Raw genomic sequence first — 6,304 nt, 5'->3', positions numbered from 1 at the left:
GTGTGAGTCAAGATGAGATTGACCACTCTGATTAACTTCAAGAAGAGAATGTCTCACTGTATTTTAATTTAGCAAAACCTAGGCCTGGATAATTCTCGTGAGGAGTCACGAGATTTGCAAAATTATGAGACACAATAAAGATGACTTATATGAGTGATTGACAGCATACTCGAAGTCGTCTTGAGTATTATTGGTCAAAAGGATGAATTATATGGTAACCATGGGTCAGGGTTCTTAGAATGTTGCTTTGCATACATTCGAGCTATCTGGACGTCGGAAACTATTGCTAGATGGTTACTTCGATTGGTACAGAAATTAGTTTCTGTACTACCAGCTTAGGTTCGAACCTATAGAATCACACACATAAGAGGTTGTAACTTAATCAGATGGTTAATCGATGATTTAGAATCATTCTAAGCTTAAACGATCAATGTGATTGATGTTTGACCTAATGCAAGTGTTGCAGGAGGATCGATTAGCAATTGGATTGCTAATTGGCTCAATCTGATTGAGCAATTTGGCTGAGGTCTAGTCTAATTAAATTTAATTCAATTAGAATTAATTTAGATTTAATTAGATTAAGTCTAATTGATTTATTGGATAAGCCAATTGCAAGGGAGAACAAGTCCCTGTTCGACTAGGACTTGTATGCACCTAATTCCTAATTAAGTTAGGATTTAAATCAGAATTAAATATGATTTAATCTAATTTAATTAGACTTTTAGTTAGATTAAGATCACCATTAATTAGGTTATAATTAATTTGGATTGGGTTCAAAGTGTTTGACCTAATCTACATAAGAATCCTAGTTAGACTAGGATTCCATATCATCTCCTGTGCCACCTAAGAAATCTCAAGCCCACGCCCATTAATTAATTTTCAGATATTTTTCTATGATATTCACATCCAAGGAATGTTATCTCACACCACTTATTCTAGAGATTTGAATCAGATTTAATTTGATTCAATGTGGAAAGTGATTTGGTTAATTATAGAAAGTGGTTTAGGCTTATTCTTTTTTTGAAAGAGTCCCTCTTCACAAGGACTCTTCCCTCCCCTCTTGCACCAACTTTCCCCAAGCCCATCCTATCATTTGGTCACCCTTTTAAGCATCTTATCCTGATTCCATGAAATTTATAAGGGAGGGGCGTCCAAGAGTTGACGCCCATGGACTCCTTGTTGATTAGGTCTTTTGACCTAATCTGCCATATAAAAAGTTGCCGCCCCATATGCTATCAAATAAGAGTCAAAAATTTATGGTTTTTAGATGGAAATAGCAGAGAAGAAAGAGGATGGCATGGGTGGTTTGAGGCACCATTATCCTTGGAGGAGAGTCTTCAATCAAGAGATCAAAAGTTGATATCTTGTAGAGAGAAAGGTAAGAGAAAAGATTATCTTCTCTCATTATTTTTCTTTCATATTATTCTCTCTTTATTTTTTGTGTTTTTTTTGTGACAAAATTTGAGAGAGAAAGAGGATGGAATGGGTGGTTTGAGGCATCAAATTCCTTGGAGAAGAGTCTTCTATCAAGAGATCAAAAGTTGATGTCTTGTAGAAACAAAAGGTAAGAGAGAAGATGTTTTTCTCTTATTGTTCTTCTTTTCAGTTTATTTTCTCTTTATTTTATATTTTTATATGATAAAAATCTGAGAGAGAGAGAGGGATGGTGTGGTAGATCCATGCTCCAATGAGTTGGAGCATGGTGATCTAATTTTGGACATGATCTGATCATGTTCTAATGAGAGAAGTAGAAGAAAAGAAAGTCTTCTCTTAAGGTTTCTTTTAGAACACTTCTTTTCCATAAATCATGAGATTTTTCTATGAAAAAAATTAGATATCATAAGATCTAGAAGTTAGAAAAATATCTAGAGAAGAAGGTCTTCTCATGTCCTAGCATAGAGATGTTCTCAGGACATCAATCGTTGATGTACTGAAAGAGAAGATCTGTCTTCTCTTAGGACCCTTTTCTTTTACATATTATTTCTGATTTTAGGAAGGTCAAAAGGTTTGACTTCTCCCTTGTTTCTTCTCATATTCTTCATTTCTTGGAATGTCCAAGAGATCCGAAGAATATTTTTTAGATTAACCATCCAGAGGGATCTACAAGAAGCTAGCACTTCGAGCAGATCTTCGTTCGACGAACCTCCGATTTTGTTGCAGCCTCATGTGGATCACCTGTAGAGGTCGGACGCATGTACGGCTCCAAAGGCAACAAAGAAAATCAACTGCGGAGTTCTCGACCGCATGAAGGTAAGAGATCTGATCTCTTCTTTTATGTAGATGTGATCTAGGTTTCAGATCTAAAACTGTTTTAGATCTAAGGTATTGATTTGATCAATACCAAAGTTTTTATTTTTTGATTTATAAATGTAATATGACATGTTATAGGTCTTAATTGTAGGGTTTAGTAATCTGATTACATGTATTTATATATTAAATTATTTAATTTACATATTTCACTACGTTATATTTCAAAATTATTTTGAAATTTATGCATGAAACCTTGCACCTTTTCCAACAATAAAAACATAAACCACTAGGATATAGTTCACATGCTGAAATTGAACATATGCTGAAATTTAACATGTGATCAAATTACATACCTGTTTCACAATTACTTTCTTCAAATCTGTATCTGAAAGAAAAGAATTTTTTCTTAGCTGCATAAGTGTCTGACTTCTATGGGTATCCAATCAGGATCAGTCTGGAATGGTCCTCTTAAGATTGAATTTTCTTTTCTAAAAAAATTTACCCTACTAAATCTGAATGAATCTTGGATCGCGATCAACACTTGATCTCTTTCTTTGATCTTCTTCTTCTCTTTTTCTCTTGCCTTTCAATTGTTGCTTGTGCTACTACCAAGGACCAGGAACTAGCACCAAGGTGGATGCCCAAAGCTTTGGATGTGGAGAAGAATAGGGATGCCCAACAAGAAGGATGTGTGGATGCCAAAGGGAGAAGAGAGAGGGAGGAGCATGGGGGTTCTCTTTGGTGGGCATGGGCTACTGGTTTGGATTGTCTTGGGACCTTAGGGGAGGTCACTTTAAATAGGTATAAGGATTGAATCCTATTCAATCACATAATACAAGTCTTACTTATTTTAGGTTTCCTAATAACTTAAGTTATACAACTTCCTTTTGAAAACCCATTAGGTGCCAACTCTTGGAGCCCTTGCACCCACTAAATCATACTCTCTTTTCACCCAAGGGACACCCCAATAGAGATCCATATGCCCTCTAATCATTGGACATGCCCAACTTGATCAAATCAAGTGGCGTCCCAAAAATAAACTATCAAGGAAATTAATTGACTTGCACCCTTAATTTATTTGATCCAAAATCTTAGGCACCCAACAATTGGAGCCAATGAATCTATTTCATTTAGATTATTAGTAGGTAATTAAGTTTGAATTATCTTATCAAATAAGAGATCCAAATATAAAGAAAAAATTAGGTCCAATCATGTGCTAGCAAGATTATCTTGATCCCAATCAGATTTTTTTAAATCCAATTGAAACTTCATAAGCTCAATTGCTTATTCTAGGCCTCATCCCTTTGTTATGTGATCCCATAAATTTAATTCTATCTGATAGTGAGATATACAATAATCTCTATCAAAGTATCATTGAAACTCTTTTCAATGGTTTGGAACAATTTCACTCAACTCATCAAAGATTGTTGATCCAAAATAATCCTAGTGAGCTCTCACAATCCACCAATGACACCAAACAGTATATAGTGGCAACCTAATAGAATTGAAAAGAACATCTAGGTATAGTTAACATGTGATCCAGTCCCTCTATCGTGAGTCCTGACTAGATGGCAAGTTATGGATAAATCGTCAAACCTCAATATCAGTCATATGATAGATTCGATCGGCTCAAGTCTAAATGTGATCTCTATGGAAACTCTTTTTCATCAATTATACTACTGTAGCCACAGACTCTCAGACTTAGCCTCTCAAAATTCTATAGGACTATTCCTATCTTTCAAGATTGATAGATCCCATCTTGATGCGCACCCTACTCCTATAATGGATCAACTGTTGTCAACATCACTACAATGGTTCATTGAGATCAATATTTATATGCCAATCAAACTCTAGCAACCTCACTGCGAGCAGTAGTGCTATCTCAAATCAAAAGACCATTCACACAACAACAGCATCGAGATAATCACTGATGATCGAATAGAAATCGAAGTGATCTCTCGTATAGTCATGCTCAGTACTAGTTGTTCTCTAAGAACTACCCACACTTATCATCCAGTGTCTCTACACTGTAGACTAAAGACTCATATATCTCGAAGGAAGTGATTTATGCGTCAGTCTATTCGAATCTATCACTATCCTCATGATGATCCTATAATCGAAAGTATTTAGGAATTAAATACATGTCTCAAATTCTCAACACTTTGAGAATATGTATCAAAATGTTAATTCTATGGATGATTCAAGGACACATCACACTAGAATAAAAAATAAACTTATCTTTTTATTGATCATATCAATGTATTAAGCATAAAATTGTATCCTAGATTTATTATAATGTATCAGCCATATTGGCTTCTAGGATATACATCTAACAATCTATGATGGACTTTATCGATTTATCATTATTTTTTTAGGGATATGCTTTATTTTTAAAATTTATATATTGAATAGGGATCCCTCTAAATCCATTCTTACCACACCATATGGGATATGACATGATAAGAAATCGAGTCTTGGTTATCTCAAGATATGAGGATGTCCAACCTATGTCAAGTACAGCAGGCAAATATGTTAGAGGCTGGGTCTATAGAGCTCATTTCATAGGATATCCTATAAAAGTTTGAGATACTATTTTCCTTTCTAAAGAATTAAATATGATTGTGACCGATCAAGCTACCTTCTTAGAAAATGGCTTATCCAAGGTGAAGCAGTGGGAGAACAGTTGAGCTCAAAAAGAGAGTCTCTGAAGAGCAATGTGTCATAGGACCTAAAGAACCTGTTCATAATGAGTTAGTACATGTAGTACCTCTTCCACCTCATAGATTTTATAGGATCTTCCATGCTCTCCAATGATACCTAGGTATGCTTATAGAGGAAATAGAGAAAGTGTTTATCTTGGGAGATTGGGAATATAGAGATGATCCTAACATCTGTAATGAGGCAATGTTAGATATTGACTCTGAGAAAAGAATTTGAAAAGCTTTTCTGATTGGATAACTTTGGAAGATATCTTATGGAGTAGCCTATGGATTTCACTTCTTATGATAGAGATCATAAAATCTGCAAGAATCTCAGAGTTGGAAAATTCATTTCGATGATGTGATCAAATTATTTAATTAGAAATAAGGAGTTATGTGTTCACAAAAAGATCAGTGGGAGTGCTGTCAAGTTTTTGTAATGTACGTGGGTGATATCCTCTTGATTGGGAGTGCCCCATACTAACATCGGTTAAAATATGGTTGTATATAAAATTTTTCATAAAAGATCTATGGGAAGCATCCTATATTCTAAGAATATAAAGGTCTATAGAGATAGATCCAAGTGGATGCTTGGGCTTTCACAGAAAAGTATATTAAGAAGATGCTAAAAGGGTTCAATATAGAAACCTTTGAGAGGGGTCTACTATCCTCTTGGGCATAGAAGTATGCTATGCTATATACTTGATCTGATATAGCTATTACTATGAGCATCACGAGCAGATATCAATTGAATCCAGGCTAGAAATACTGGATTGCTGTGAAAACATCCTTAGGTACTTGGGAAGTACTAAGAATTTATTCTTGATCTTTGGAAAAGGATCAAAGTTAGGAGTGGGAGGATATATGGATACTGATGATAGAATATCTACATCAAGATATATTCTTGTACAATATTGATTCGGTATATTGGAAGGATTCCAAGCAACCGATCAATAGAAACTAAGTATGCTTAGATGTGTAAGATGCATTCTGATTCTAATGTTGGTTGTAGAACTGGATGTTATACCATCAGATAATATAACATTATACTGCAAAGACAAAGTCCCATAGCTCTCACTAAGGAGCCAAGGTCCCACTAGAAATCCATGCACATGAGCAGTAGTACATGCGACTATCACAAGTAGAAATACATGGAGGTGCAAAGAGTATACTTTACATAAGATATGGTAAACCCACTAGTTAAGTCACTTAGCCAATCAAAGATTGAAGTTTGTCTTGAGAAGATGGGGCCTGGTATATGGCAGATTGACTTTAGTGCAAGTGGAAGATTATTAGATGTATGCCCTAGAAGTCAATCTTGGCTGACGCATATTATATTTCTAGGATATTATTTT

General features: G+C 35.0%; 1 long non-coding RNA gene across 1 annotated transcript; it reads left to right on the top strand.

Annotated features, from left to right (window-relative positions):
- Positions 1-1,184: 1,184 nt before the first annotated feature.
- On the top strand, positions 1,185-2,223 carry LOC140851790 (uncharacterized). Its single transcript, XR_012134547.1, has 3 exons — positions 1,185-1,378; positions 1,475-1,564; positions 2,060-2,223. It is a non-coding gene; the product is annotated as an uncharacterized lncRNA (long non-coding RNA).
- The last annotated feature ends 4,081 nt before the right edge of the window (positions 2,224-6,304 follow it).

The sequence above is a fragment of the Elaeis guineensis genome, chromosome 9, assembly GCF_000442705.2.
Source record: "Elaeis guineensis isolate ETL-2024a chromosome 9, EG11, whole genome shotgun sequence".
NCBI classification, from domain to species: Eukaryota; Viridiplantae; Streptophyta; class Magnoliopsida; order Arecales; family Arecaceae; genus Elaeis; species Elaeis guineensis.
This window is presented reverse-complemented; position numbering and strand designations above follow the sequence as displayed.